Below are 14,897 nucleotides of genomic sequence, written 5' to 3'. Positions count from 1 at the left end.
CAGCCATCACCATAGGCTTGTCTTTCAGTTGGGCTAAGAATCCTGTTCTAGAGAGCCGAGGGATGCAGCTGAGGGCCGAGGGATGCAGCTTAGTGGGAGAGTGTGGAGCGGGTCTGGGATGACAGCATCCTTTCATTTTTTAGATCTTGAGTTTATGGTTGGGAACATGGTGTTAGTGTTTGTCAGGAAGTATTTGCTTGGTATGTGCAAATCCCCTGCTTCCACCTCTTATTTTCCCACATTTTCCTGGAAGAGGAGGAAGATTTGAAATATTACTGATTTGAATTAAATACACACGCCGAATGACTTCACAAACCATTACTGTGGCTTCTATTTCTGCCTCATCAAAATGTCGACTGTGTGGCAGTCACTAGCAGGTGGGGTACAAATTTGAGAATTTAAAACAAATTAACCATCACTCCTGTTCCTGGTATCAGTCTGCCTTCTTCATTTTGTTGGGGCAGATGCTCAAGTGGAAGGCAATGAGTAAGATCCCGAGGACGCCGCCAAGCAAATGTAAATAAATTCAGCGCAGTGGAGGAAAACACACGGGAAATTATTGCCCACGTCAGTCACAGTCTGAGTCAGGATCTGCTGCAGGCAAGTTGGTATTTTGAAACATCACAGGCAGCAGGAATTGAGCTCCTGGGGGAAAAAACAAACAAAAACCAACAACAACAACAAAAACAAACCAAATATCTACAGCTAAAACCAATCAAACCAAAATCAAAGCAACTTACTTCATAGAACCAGTCTTTGTGTATTTCATCTGGGTTTTGTTAATTCTGAACTATCATCAGTAAGCAGCTCCTGATGGAAGGGACACTTTTCTTCATACTGATGAGTGCAACCTTATCTCCCTGCCCATAACCTGGAAGGTCTGGCTCCCTATGTGTGCATAGCAACCCTTCCTCAATAGATCAGATGAGGGGTCAGTCCACGAGGCAACCTCTTCCTAATGTAATCTGCTTTGCTACTTACGAAATAGTCATGTTAATGTCACAGAAGCCCAGCCACCACTGCCAGAACTACAGGGGAACCAATGACCTAAGGGCAGTGTGTAACTCCACAGAATAGGAACCCATGAGGGGGCATTTTAGCAGGAGTTCCGCTCAGAAAACAAACAGGGTGAGAGCTGGACTGAGCCAATGAACAGATTGCTGTCTGGGAACTGGCAAATGGGAAGAGAAACACAATGCTGGTGTATTTGCATATCAGAACGACAGCTGTGGTGGCCGAATGTTTAGCTGTGGTTTGTTAGTGACAGAGGATTGACACAGAACAGCTTCTCGGTAGGTTGAAGGCATGCAGATTTGTCTGAGTGTGATGTTAACAGGGAGCAGTAGAGTGTTGGCTTTCTATCCTGGGTGGGAACCAGGAACTCTCTAAAAATATAAAAATTCAAGTGCTACAAAATATAAACGTCTAAGTGCTACTGTGTCCTCTTCAGAGGTGTTTCAGTTGATCCTGACACACAGCAAGTTTGAGAACTTCCTCATGAAAGCAATGTCTGATAAACCTGGGCTTATTTATCTCTAGGACTGATCCTGTGGGAAACTGAATGGTCACCAGACTCAAATTGTACTGATAGTCTTGTGTCCCTTTAATTGTTGTTTATTGTCAAAATTATTTATTTAATGAGGCAAAGTCTCAATGCATAGCTCAAGCTGATTTGGAAGTCACTATGTAGCCCAGGCTGGCCTTGAATTCACAATTCTGCCTCAGCAGCCCCAGGTGTGCTATCATGCTTGGCCCGTTTATTTTTGAAACAAGCTATTATCTTAAAACTGTTCTTAGGGCCGCAGAAAAGTTGCAGACAGTGCACAGTTCCCACGTGCTCTTCACTCTGTTTTTCTGATTGTTCCTATCTGACAGGAACATTGTGCACTTGTGAAAACCAGGAAGCACATGTTTGTATCATGAACTGAAGTCTGCACTCCTTTCTGATTTCATGGCATCCCACCTTCTAAGCCCGTTTCACAGACTCAATCCCACAATCCTACATCACAGTTATTTGTCACATCTTCTCTGGGTTATGAGTATGTCTTAAGCTTTCCTGTTTTTTTCATGAGCACGACAGTCACAAAAAGCCGTGTTCAGATACTTTAAAGAATATACTTTATTTGGACATGTCTGGTGCTTTCCTCATGATTATGGTTATGGATTATAGTTATTACCAGGGTTATGGGTTCTGTAGAGCAACCCTAGAGAAGGGAAATTCATTCTCACTGTCTTATCAGGACTATGAGCTGTGAACATGGCTTACTGTTGGCCGCATCAACCTGCCTATTTATAATGCTGTCTATCTTTACCATACCAATAGACAGACTCTGGACCAGGTGCTTGCAGGGTCTTGGTTTCTTATGCAAGGACTGAAATGCAGGCGCACACAGATCTACAGAGTAGCCATGAAACTTTATTCAAATGCAAAGCCATGGTACGAATCAGAAAGAAATATGCTAGCAAGAGTGATGGCAGCCCCATGAGTGACATGCTCAAAGGCTCTGACTGGTGTTCAAAGGCTTTCTTTTATGGTGTTCAAGAAAAGGACCTCTCTGGTTGCTAAGGGCTATAGTGCCAGGTGGCTCTCTGTTTTGATTGACATGTCCCTTCCCATGATGCATCTGATTTCAAGTATATCCATGCCAATTGCATGGGCAAAGATGGTAAATAGGAGATTCTCCCTAAAAATTTATGCAGAAGACAGTTTGTATTACTGCAGTTATGCCCCAAACCAATTTAGGCTGGACTGGCTTCCCTAAGCTCCTACCTGAATATTACTAAAGTAGGATTGACTAGAAACCATGACTGACAGTTGTTAGAGGAGGAAGTTATTTTACTGTTTGGAGTAGATTTGAATGTAGCTTGATGCAGGTGGGTGTCCTGTGTTTGGGGAACTTTGCTAGGAGAGGGATGTGTGTGTAGTACATACAGGCAAAAGTACTAAGTTGCCAAGTACATTGTAGAAGAGGGGTGTGTTCATCCCCCAAACCAAGAGGAGTTCCAGGTTTCTAAACTACTCCCTATGCTTGCCTGTCTGGTTAATAGTGAATTACTATTTCCCTTTTCCCAATGAAGCAAGTCACTATGTCTAGGAGCATACATTTGGGGGGAAGAAAAATTATTTGCTTAAATTATTTAATTCTTCCTTGTCTGTCATTTATTTGTTAGGTCATTTGTTTATATCAGCACGGCCCCATGTGTGTTCATTTTATGCTTAGTACTGTTATTATTTGTTGGTGGAATGAAAAATGGCAGGTTTCCTTGCTCAAGTTGTGCATGCATCCCCTTGCTAATCACTCCTCTCCTTAACTCTGGGGAACTATAATCTTTTTTTCTAACCTTATGATTTTATAATTTTGCTCTTTCCAGATTAGAATCATACAATACATAGCCTTTTAGATCTAGTTTTTTTCTTTTAGAAAAATAATCATTTAAGATTTATATATGAAGCCAGATGTCCTTGCCTTTGACATAACACTTTTGAGGTGGAGAAGGCAGGAGGAACAAGCGTTCAAGGCCGACTTTGGCTGTATAGTGAATTTGAGGTCAGCCTGGGCTGTGAGAGAACCTGCCTTAAAATTAATTAAAATCTAAATAGACCCTGTCTTAAAATTAATTAATATATAAGTCATTTTTCTAGAGAGAGAGAGGAGAGAGGGAGAGGGAGAGGGAGAGGGAGAGGGAGAGGGAGAGGGAGAGGGAGAGGGAGAGGGAGAGGGAGAGGGAGAGGGAGAGAACCAATAAGCCTGCCCCAATTAAATGTTGTCCTTATAAGAGTTGCCTTGGTTATGGTGTCTGCTCACAGCAGTAAAACACTATTTAAGACACACCCGGAGCTATATGAGACCTTGTCTGAAAAGGAAACCTAACACAGTCAAGCAAAACATTGATGTGCTGGGAATTCTATTGCAAGCTTATCTAAGGGCATTCTACTTTGTTGCCGTTTACCTGTTGAAAGATACATAGTTCCCAGTTTGGCTTTGTTTAATTATCAATGAAGCTACTATAGCAATCTTGTATGTTTGGCGTGGACATACATTTCATTTACTTGAGTGGAGATAAAAGGGAGATTTGGGGGGAATATATATAGCTAAGTTTATATTTATCTTTATAAACAACTGCAAGCTGTCTTTCGATTTTATGTGTATGGGTGTTTTTCATACATATCTATCTTGCTTGCCGGGTGCCATGGAGGCAGGAAGAGGGTTGTCATAGTCCCTGGATTGTGAGCTGCCATGTGGGTCTTGGGTATCAAACCCTGGGTCCTCTAGAAGAGCAGCCAGTCCTCTTAACCTCTGAGCCATTTCTCCAGACACAAGTGTCTTTTAAAGTGGCTGTCTATTCTTAGGGTTGGACAGATGGCTCAGCAGTTCCTGCAGAGAACTTGTTCCTGCAGAGAACCCAAGCACTTCCAGCACCCATATGAGAGCTCACATCAATAACTCTAATTCTGGGGGGTCCAACACCTTCTTTTGTCCTAAGGCACCAGGTGTGGTGATGCATATACACACATCAAGGCAAAACATCCACATACATTAAACAAACAAACAAACAAACAAAATAAGTTTAGCTTTACTTGAACAAGTGTGGTGACATATGCCTTTAATCCCAGCACTAAAGAGGCAGAGACAGTTGCAGGCAGATCTCTGTGAGTTTGAGGTCAGTCTGGCTTCCATAGCTGACACAGGTCATCCAGGAGTACTAGTGAGACTGTATTTATAAAAAGAAAAGAAGGAAAAATGAAAGGAAAGAAAGAAGGAAGATACTGGATGAAATGCCTGGACTGATTTACAGATCCTCTTGAAATTAATCAGCGTCCATTACTCTGCATCCTCAGCAACGTTTGCTATTTCTCACTTTGTGTGTATATGTGTGTGTGTATGTGTGTGTGTATGTGTGTGTGTATGTGTGTGTATGTGTGTGTATGTGTGTGTATGTGTGTATGTGTGTGTATATGTGTATGTATGTGTGTGTATGTGTGTGTGTATGTGTGTGTATGTATGTGTATATGTGTATGTGTGTGTATATGTGTGTGTGTGTATGTGTGTGTATGTGTGTATGTGTGTGTATATGTGTATGTATGTGTGTGTGTATGTGTGTGTATGTGTGTGTACGTGTGTGTGTATTTATGTGTATGTGTGTGTATATGTGTATGTGTGTGTATGTGTGTATATGTGTATGTGTGTGTGTATATATGTTGTTATTGCTGCTGATGCCAATGATCAAACCAAGTGCTTTGAGCATAGACGACTGCTGTACCACTGAACTACATCCCCATCTGCTTTTGGGGGTTGACTATTCTAGGTAGGTATATCTAATGGTATCTAATAGATGTATTCTATTAGTAGTATCTAATTTCTATCTCCCTGATGATCCATTGATTAAGCAACCTTTCATGAATTATTTGCCATCCTTGTATCTTCCCTATTGAAGTGTCTGTTCAGATCCTTTCTTATATTTAAATTATGTTGTTTAGGTTTGTATTGTTAAGTTTTATAGGTTATTGTATGTTCTGAATATGAATCTTTACCAGGAATATGACTTATAAATATCTCTCCAGTTTTTATACTCCTAACAGATATCGTTACAAAACAAAACTTTAAAATTTCAATAAAGTCCAATTCATCATTTTTTGCTATTAATATAAAAATTGAACGCCAACAAGGTTTTTCTTCTTAGGTTTCTTTTTTAAAAAACCTTTTTATTATGGAGATAAAGTCGCACTGTGTAGCCCCGGCTGATCTTTGAATTCATGGAAATCTACCTGTTCCTGCCTCCTGAGTGCTGGGATTAAAGGCCCTAATTGTCCACTGCTTGACTTGACATTCCATTGTTCTTATTACCAGCTCTGTTTTTACCTAAAACATTTATTGTTGAAAGTAGCCTGTCTGTCTTTTTGCAGATGAAAGAATTGGCTTAACACAGCCTTCCCAGATCTGCCTCTTTCAACTGTCTCCTGTGCCAGCAACTTTGCCTGACTTGAGGGTTGTTGCTTACATTGATTATTACCTGTGGGTCCTTTGAAGATGAAAGGTACAGGCAGAGCCCAGTAATTAGTGCAGCAGGAAAACTCCAATGACCTTCTGATACTTACCTTGCTTGCTCGATGAGCTGTTTTGATTTTTCTCCCTTTATATTGTGAAGACATGAAATACAGCCAAACCAAATTCTGTCATATTGTGGAAGAAGCTGACAGTTGCTCTACGGTTTTGAGTGGCGGAGAGAAGCTTATTTTATCATCTTTGGTTATTTATTTTTCCTTGACCCTTGTCTGTATTGTAGGACGATGTCAATCATGTTGTTAAAGTACAATGTGTACAGCCTCTAGAGAAGGCAAACACTGACGGTCTCTTATCTAAAGGCCACACAAGGTGTCAAGGGACTTGCAGGGAACAAAGGGCATGAGAAGACAGTATTACTGGAGGTGCCTGAAAATCCTAAGGGGGTTCTTTGTTTCCTGTTAAGATAAACTCTTTCCTTCCATGATGCTGTTAACAAGTGATTTTCCCTTGGAGGATACCACGGGGGCATGTCTAGGGTTATGCAAAATTCTCAGCTTGATAGCTATGAATCAAGCCATTTCTTAAGAAGCATATTGTGAGCTAACAAGATGGCTCAGCACATCAAGCCTGACACTGAAGTTTGACCCCTGGAACCCACATGATGGAAGGAGAGAACTGACTCCCCCAGGTCATCTTCTGATAGCTTCCCATTTACCCATGTGCCCCTGACCTTTCCCCCACATAAATAAATAAATATGTAATAAAAATAAAAAAGAAAGTGTATTGAAATATAGCTGGGTGAGAGTGATGTTATTAATAAGAAAGCAGTGAATCTGTTCTAGTGTGGCTAGAACATCATTTGTAAATGTTGATACACTGTTTGTTAGCAATGCTGTATTAATTACTGATGTAACCAAGTATTACAAATTCATTCCTCCATAGCCAGAATGAATTGGGCAGAGAAAGGGACATGGGAAACTGGACATTTACAATTCCTTTCTAAATGGCCTGGCTACCAGAATTGTCAAATATGATTTTTCAAGATGAGTTTCAAATTCCTCATATGAGATTCATCACTTTTACCAATGAATTACTCTTGTTTTAAATATTCTGTGGGCCAAAAGAACCAAGGTCAAACAAATATATCTTGGAGATGTACTTAGAGGGAAGGCTGGACAGACCAATCTTTGATCATTAAGGGCCTCATCTGTGATTTAGATGATCTTCTACATTACCGTTGTGGCTTGAAATATGAAATGTCCCCAACTCGCTTCTATGTTTGAGCACTCAGTCCCCAGCTAGTATCACTGTTTGAGAGGTGTGATGATTTACATATGCTTAGAGCAAGAAGTGGCACTATAAGAAGGTGTGGTCCTGTTGGAGTAGGTGTGGCCTTTTTGGAGTAGGTGTGTCACTGTGGTTGTGGGCTGTCTGGAAGTCAGTCTTCCACTAGCAGCCTTCAGATGAAGATGTAGAACTTTCAGCTCTGCCTGCACTATGCCTGCCTAGATGCTGCCATACTCCCACCTTGATGATAATGGACTGAACCTCTGAATCTGTAAGCCAGACCCAGATATATGTTATCATTTATAAGAGTTGTCTTGGTCATGGTATCCGTTCACAGCAGTAAAATCCTAACTAAGACAGGAGGGTTACAGAAACTTCAGGAAGTAGAACCTTGCTGGAGGAAGTGTGTCACTGTAGGGGGCAGGCTTTGAGGTTTTACAGCTGGACTCTACTTCCTAGTGTCTTTTTGCTTCCTGTGTGTGGATGAAATGTGATGAAATGTCTACTTCCTGACTGCCAGGAGACTGCTATCTCCTTTGAGCTGGTCACATACTCCTGCTGCCATCCCTTTCCTGACAAGAGGGACTGTATCCCATCTGGACCTGTACGCCAAAATAAACTCCTCTGAAAACTTACTTTTTTTTGTCAGGTCAGGGCATTTTTATCACAGCAACAGAAAAGTAACTAATACAATTGAAGACCCCCAAACTTGGGAGACCCTTCCTCAAGTCTCAGGAAATCACGACCACCCAAAGATCACAAGAAACCATACCTGGATGCAATCAGCAGAGACTTTATTAGGGAAGTTGGCCGGCCAAGGTCAAACTATGAGCTCTCTCAAGAGCAGAGTTTGACCTCGAGTGGCGGGCTAAGGGGTCTTTTATAGCATGGGGTGGGGAAAGGAAGGCATTTTTGTGCGGTTACACATGAATGGTTGTATTTTCGTGCGGTTACACATGATTGGTTGTTTTACAAATTTTGAACATAGCACTGGGAAGACCAAGGAAGGGGTAACCAAGAACAGTGGAATATTTCAGAGGAATCTAGCCCAAATGATCCAGAGTCATGTGAAAATCATTCTGCACACTCATTCTTCTCAAAAATGTGGTTTTACCATGTCACTGCCCTACCCTGTCATTTACCAACTGTTTATTGGCTATTTCTCACTTGTTTCAACCGTAGAGCCACAGCCCTGTCATCGTGTTTCGCTACCTGAATGACTTTCAGCCAGTTCCTGAAACTGGCCTGGCTTGCTTCAGAGAAAATTTTCCATGTCCCTAAAAGAACTTAAAAAGCATCTATATATGTATATATTCTATAAAAATGATTTTTATAATTTTTCATTCTTCACAATGACTATGCTAATGATCCTCAGCTTCTGTTAACAATCATATTGGCATCTTAAAGGTGTTAGACATCCTAGCAAACATTGTCATTTATGTTGCAGAACAGTGTCAAACTTCTTGTTTGATCTTCTGGCAAGGGCTTTTATTTTACTCTTTTAGGGGAAGGAAGAGAGAGGTTACGACTTGACTCACAGAAGCTGACGTGAAGCAGAACCAGAAGCAGCAACTCTGATCCCAAGTCTAGAAATCCCCTCTGCACCGACAACCTCAGAGGTAACCATGGCTTCTGTGTGCTGGGTGGCTGCACCAACAACCGACAACCACAGAGGTAACCATGGCTTTTGTGGGCTGTGTGACTGCTGTGCCCTTCTATCTCCTTTGACAGTTCGTTTGCATCAGCTTTCACCATCAGGACATTGTTAATTCTAGGTCGGTATAATTAGACCCACTTTACAAAATCAAGACCCAGAGAGATTAAGCGACTTACTCAAGATTCCAGAGCCAGCAAATGGCCAAATCTGAGTTGAGATCCACATGCCTCGATTCCAAGCTGATGCTTTTTAGCCACCCAAAGATTCCATTTCATTCCTTTCTGGAATGGAGACAGAGCTAAGGGCTCCATCTGTGTTTACACTCTCATCTATCCTGCCAGCCAGGCAGAAGGAGAGTTGAGGCCAGGGTTTCGAAGAACACTGAGGCTACATTGAGTTCTGTCTTATTTCACAGTCCTGCATGAAGCCAAGTAGAGAAGTGGAGCCAGGGCCTTACTGTTGTTGTCTTTAAAATCTCTGAGCTGGCTGGAAGAACATCTGTAATTACAAATATATTTTAGAAAAGTTTATAGGTTTTCACCTGAAGTATTGATGACAATATTACTGTTAGTGTTTCAAAGAGATTGTCCGGGGACAGGAGGAATCTGATTAAACCTGAAGAAGTTAGCCATATCTATTCTGTAGGTTTCCACCAACAAATAGCTAACAATGTCATTATATAGCATCTGAGGCCCATAGCCAAGATGTCTCCACTTTGCTTTAACTCACCTACTCAAACTGCTGCATATTTCCAGAGTTCAGTCTACACAAAGTGGTAAAAAAAAAATTAACAGGATAAATAGTTGGTGGCAACAACAGGGATCAGTGGTGGATGCAACTGTAATGCATGTGTCATAGGTTAAAAGTCTTGTTCCAAACGTAATAGTAAAAATAAGTAGACACAGGCATTAATGTCTATAGCACCATCTTTACAGAGTTTCATTTTCTAGAGACAAAGGGCAGAAGGAAATGGATGCATGCATGCTTGCTTGCTTGCCCTCAGCTCAGTTTCTCTGCTCTTCCATAGTTCGGGATTCCCTGGGAATGGTTCTGACCACAGTGGGCTTCTTTTGATCTTCTCTCATCAATGAATTTAACTAAGATAATCACGGCTTCATTCTGCTTCATTGAGACTCTCTTCCCCAGTGATTCTAAGTCATATCACATTGATGAAGCTAATTACCACAGGAGGCAATGTCTGAATAATTCTTAAATAATATGTATTCTGTTGTTTGTTAAAATACATAATTGTCAACCCTTCCCTTCTTTACTACTGGGGATCCAGCTGGGGCCTCGTGTCCTCAGGTAAGTTCTGTCCCCCTGAACTACCTCCTCAGCCCCTTTCATCTCTTTCTAACTTACTATAGAAGTGTCCAAAAGGTGGTGTGTTCCTGCAGCCTTCCTCCTGGTCAGACGGCAAGAGGACTCATTACTTAATGAGATGCTTGCTTGGAATGCTTGCTCACTAGTCTGTCGTGTTGAGATAATTTTCCACTAATCTTGCTTAAGGCTTTTTATTAAGAAAGCTTCCAAAGTATTTCAAGTGAGGTTTTGACACATTCCTAGTTTTTATTTTTCTTTTAACTTGTGATAATACTTTTTTTTCCAAAAAGAAGTTAATCTATTTTACATTCTGAAAATAAGCACTTGGGCATTATTATTATTATTATTATTATTATTATTATTATTTACTTCTATATTCAACTTACAGTACAGTATTTCATTATTTAGAAAACTGTGAATTTATAGCTGAAATCCCTGTGTAGTCCCTTTTTTAATTTATTGAATTTAATGATGCCTTGCCTGTTGCACTGTCTCCCCTGATGGAAGCCATACATCTAATTGCTTCTGTGTCAGCAACTAGAGAGAAGGGACCTGGTCATGTTTGATTTTCTGTCTTTTGTGTCAAGCCCAGTGCTTAAGGACATGGTAGGCGCTTGATGAATCTGTGTTGAAGGATGGGAAGAGCCGCGTTCGGACACACTCTCTTACAATCCGATTTTACCCACCGTTTGACATCGCCATATATTATCTTCATAACTCATGCAGCTGTCCCAGTAACTTTGTGTTGCTCATTTCACTAGTTCCAATGCAGAAATTCCATTATCGATTTCAGTCCTATAGCCAAAATGAATCACTGGAGATGCCTGCACCAACATGGATATATCTTAAGGATGTTAAATCAGATGAAGGAGTAGTGGGGTAATCTGGGTAGATGTACCCCAGGTCTGTGTCTTAAATACTCAGTGCTATTAGAAAGTGATGAGGTCTTAAGAGGTGGGGTCTGTTGAAGATTTGTGGTCCCTAGAAATGAGCCCTTGAGCAGTATTGGGAGATATTAATCTCTTCTCTCTTTCATATCTGGGCCATGTTGTGTTCTGTGATATGTTTTTGCCATGATATGCTGCCAAACCACAGGTTCAAAATTAATGGGCCTGATTATAGATTGAACCTGTGAGCCCAAAACCACCTTTTCTCTTTGTGCTTTGATTCCTGGGCATTTTGCTATGATAACAGAATGTTGACTAACATAAAGCTTTAAAAATAGAAACACTAAAGCTGGGTGTGACGGACTATGTCTGTAATCCCAGCACTTGGAAGGTGGGGGTAGGAGAATGCAAAGTTCAGCATTATCCCCCACTTCTTATCAAGTTTGAGGCCAGGAGATGCTAGCTTAAAACAAGACCAAACGACAACAAAATCGAACAATGTTAGTTTTGTGCTGTTGTCTCTAACTCTATTGAGTCTGTGTAGCCTCTCTGCATACTGTCCTTACCAAGGGGCTAAAAACTATGTGGATGACACCGTGCGGCAGGCTGCCTTGTCACTGGCTTCTGATTTGGCTTTGCCAGTTTGAAGCACTGGCAGGGAACTGGAAAACAGCAGAATGAGCTACCATCTTTTTGGTTTTTTTGCTTTTTGGTTTTGTTCTTCTGTCCCTGGCAGTACTTTCAGCATGACACCACCAGCTGCAGGAGGAGGCAGCAGAAGAGGCTCCTTGGCTATCTGAGCAGTGCCATGCTGACCTTAGGCACCTGACAGGGAAGAGGCCTATCAAGCAGGTGCTCTGCCCTTGGCCCCCTCTGCCCTTTGCCTCTTGCCAGTGCTTTGCATTGCCCCAAACCAACCAAAGTCAGAGGTCAGGACAGCCTGGGGAGGTAGTTTGTACTGGGAATCACATTTGTACAATATCCCAGCCTCCTACTTAGGCCCTTGAACGAGTCACAGATGCCTCCCTTGTGACTATTGGGAACACCAGGGCTTGGTCATATGAACTGCTGCAGTAATGCTGTGCTGTGCTGCTTTCTCTTTTATTTAAAAAATTATGTAAATTACTACTCTGAATAAAAGAGTGACATGTTCAATGCAGAAAGATTTTTAAAATATGAGAATATACAAGGATGAAAATTAAAATGTTGCTGTGAATCTGACAGAAGGTATAAATAAGTGCATATCAGTATTGAAGACTAGACCAACACTGTCTAGTCCTTTGTAACATATAATGCATGGTAAACATTTTCCTCTGTTGGGTGTCCTGTGACATCACCTCTGTTACTATTCTAGTGGGATGACTTATTTATTTATTATATTGACTGTGGGAATTTGTTGTTGTTTCTCTAATCTTTACTTGGTACGATCAATGCTATAGTTGCCATCCTTACTGATAAATCTTTGAATTCTTTGGAGAAACTACCTGTAGAAATTTTAGTTAAATATTATGCATGTTTTATAACATAAAATACTGAAAGGGAGGGAGAGATTGATCGATCCTACGAATGGATACTACAGTAAGGAGTACTATTCCCCCCCCAATTACTTTAAAAAGAGTAGCTGGAACAGACATGGGTCTGCAACAGAGGAGTAACCATATTGATGAGTAAAGAATATCAGGGACTTGCAATGGAGCAGAGGACTGGCCTGGGCCATTGGAAGCAAACTTTAACAGGCTGCACGAGAGAGAGTCTAATTTAGTCACCGGTTTCTATCTAGAATCAACTAGATGTAGACACCCACTGGAGATCCATGGTGACTAGAACTGTGGGCTTTCCGAATGTAGGACTCATAACAACTTGGTTAGGCAGACAGTGGAGTACAAACCATGTGCTACAACCCTGGTTGGACCTCGGAGGCTTTTCTGTATCCTGGATACTCACTGTGTACCTTTCTCCCTCTGGTTTGTAGGGTCTGAGGTCCACCGGCCAAATGGGAAGGAGAAAGATACTTATCAGCTACCAGGGCCTTCCACTCTCTTGTAATTAATTTCTGCAATAAAAACCCACTGGCACCTGCCAGCGTCAGTCTACAATGGAGCCAATGAATTTGAAAAATAATTAGAGTTAATGAGCTGCTCTTCTGATAGGATCCGGAAAACTTAACCGCCATAATTAGTGAGAAGTGCGAAGTGAGGAAGAGCCTCTTGCTGATAAACAGGGCTTCTTCCCCCAGTGCTGATAGAGAATCCTGCCCATATGCAAAAGCCATGCTCCATTGAGTCAGAAGAGCGTAGCTGAGTTTACAAGCTCAGAGTGAATGAAGGCCAAGTGCTAATCTGGAAAATGTTTCCCCAGGGCTGAAATATGAGATCTGTCTCCTTAGCTCCCAAAGCCATTGTGTCAGAATGTTGGTAAGAATTCATGACAGTCTCCCCTGAATGCCCTGAGCCCCAAAGCAGGCTGCGCAACTCTGTACCTCTACATCATAAAAATAAGTTTTGGAACTAAGGTTATGGGGAAAGCTGGATCCTAAATGGAACGCGGCTGTCTGGGCATTCAGTTTGTCTGGATGGTTTTGGTGGAAATGTCTTGAAAGCCACTGCAGAGTAGTCTAGCAGCATGGGGGTAGGGTCTGCCTTGGTGGCTGCGAAGAAGCCATGGGTCTAACTGGAGCCTCCTCTGCGTTCTGTTGTGAGTGAGATGGTTAGATATAGGGGACAGGCAGGCCTTCCTCCATGCATCTTAATGGAAATGAATTCATTCTAATTCATATTCAAATAATTCCATTATACATCAAAGCCTTCAGCTCAACATTTATAACTAAAATAGCCTTCTTTCAAAATAAACGTATGTAGGCTTAAAATTAGACCACTGTTAAAACGAACTAAACCCTAGTGCAGATAGAACTTGGCTTTGCGTTAACTGGAACTTTGGAATACCAAAGACAATTTTAAGGTTGTTATTTTGGACTTCAGCTGTCGATAGTACTTTAAAATATAACAGATTTCCATCAAAGTGAGGTTTATTTTTATTTTGCTTATTTAATTATTTATCTTTCTTTTGGTTCTTGAAATAGATTCTCTTCTCTCTCTCTCTCTCTCTCTCTCTCTCTCTCTCTCTCTCTCTCTCTCTCTTTCTCTCTGCTGTGGCCTATGTGGCATGGGAGATCTGACAGGGAGCAGCAGGAGATTGAAAAAGACAGACACAGCAAGGTAAAGCTGGGGTCAGCTGAGCCACACACCTGCTCAGAGAAGAACCAGCAGTCATGTTTATTACATGGAGCATGAACAGGGGGTGGGTTAGCTGGGCGTAGTATGGGGCTCTGTAGGGGAGCAGTCAGGGGCAGGGGCTGGGATCCTGCAGCCAGATGGGATGAGAAAGCTCGGTCTGCACTGTCTTGCACATGCTGTGTTTTGTTTTTAGCAAACTGTCAACTGTTTCATCAAGGTCCACACTTTCACCAGGAAAAGCCCTTGCCATATCCTGGAGCCTGACCCAGGGAAGACCTTGCCGTTTCCATGAGTATTCCTGTGAGTCTGAGGCACCTGTGTCCCTGACAGGGCCATGCTTATGTCATGGATACTCATTCATACGGAAGCACACTCGCTCCCCCCACCTCTGTATCCTAGGCTGGCTTTAAACTTGAGGCAACCCTCCTGCCTCAGTCTCCCAAGTGTTAGGATTACAGGTATGAGCCACTGCACCTGGCTTCAAAGGTTTCAATTTGTAAAACTT

The 14,897-nt window shown here is 41.7% G+C and overlaps 2 long non-coding RNA genes across 2 annotated transcripts; one reads left to right on the top strand and one right to left on the bottom strand.

Moving 5' to 3' along the window:
* Positions 1-303: 303 nt before the first annotated feature.
* Positions 304-6,344, bottom strand: LOC143441330 (uncharacterized). Its single transcript, XR_013108633.1, has 3 exons — positions 6,098-6,344; positions 4,580-4,713; positions 304-645 (listed from the first exon to the last, which is right to left on the bottom strand). It is a non-coding gene; the product is annotated as an uncharacterized LOC143441330 (long non-coding RNA).
* LOC143441331 (uncharacterized) lies at positions 741-14,513 on the top strand. The gene is made up of 4 exons (XR_013108634.1): positions 741-1,292; positions 8,798-8,966; positions 11,896-12,011; positions 13,132-14,513. It is a non-coding gene; the product is annotated as an uncharacterized LOC143441331 (long non-coding RNA).
* Positions 14,514-14,897: the final 384 nt, after the last annotated feature.

Source organism: Arvicanthis niloticus, chromosome 2 (genome assembly GCF_011762505.2).
Source record: "Arvicanthis niloticus isolate mArvNil1 chromosome 2, mArvNil1.pat.X, whole genome shotgun sequence".
NCBI classification, from domain to species: domain Eukaryota; kingdom Metazoa; phylum Chordata; class Mammalia; order Rodentia; family Muridae; genus Arvicanthis; species Arvicanthis niloticus.
Note: the sequence above shows the minus strand (reverse complement) of the source record. Positions and strands in the feature narration are given on the sequence as shown.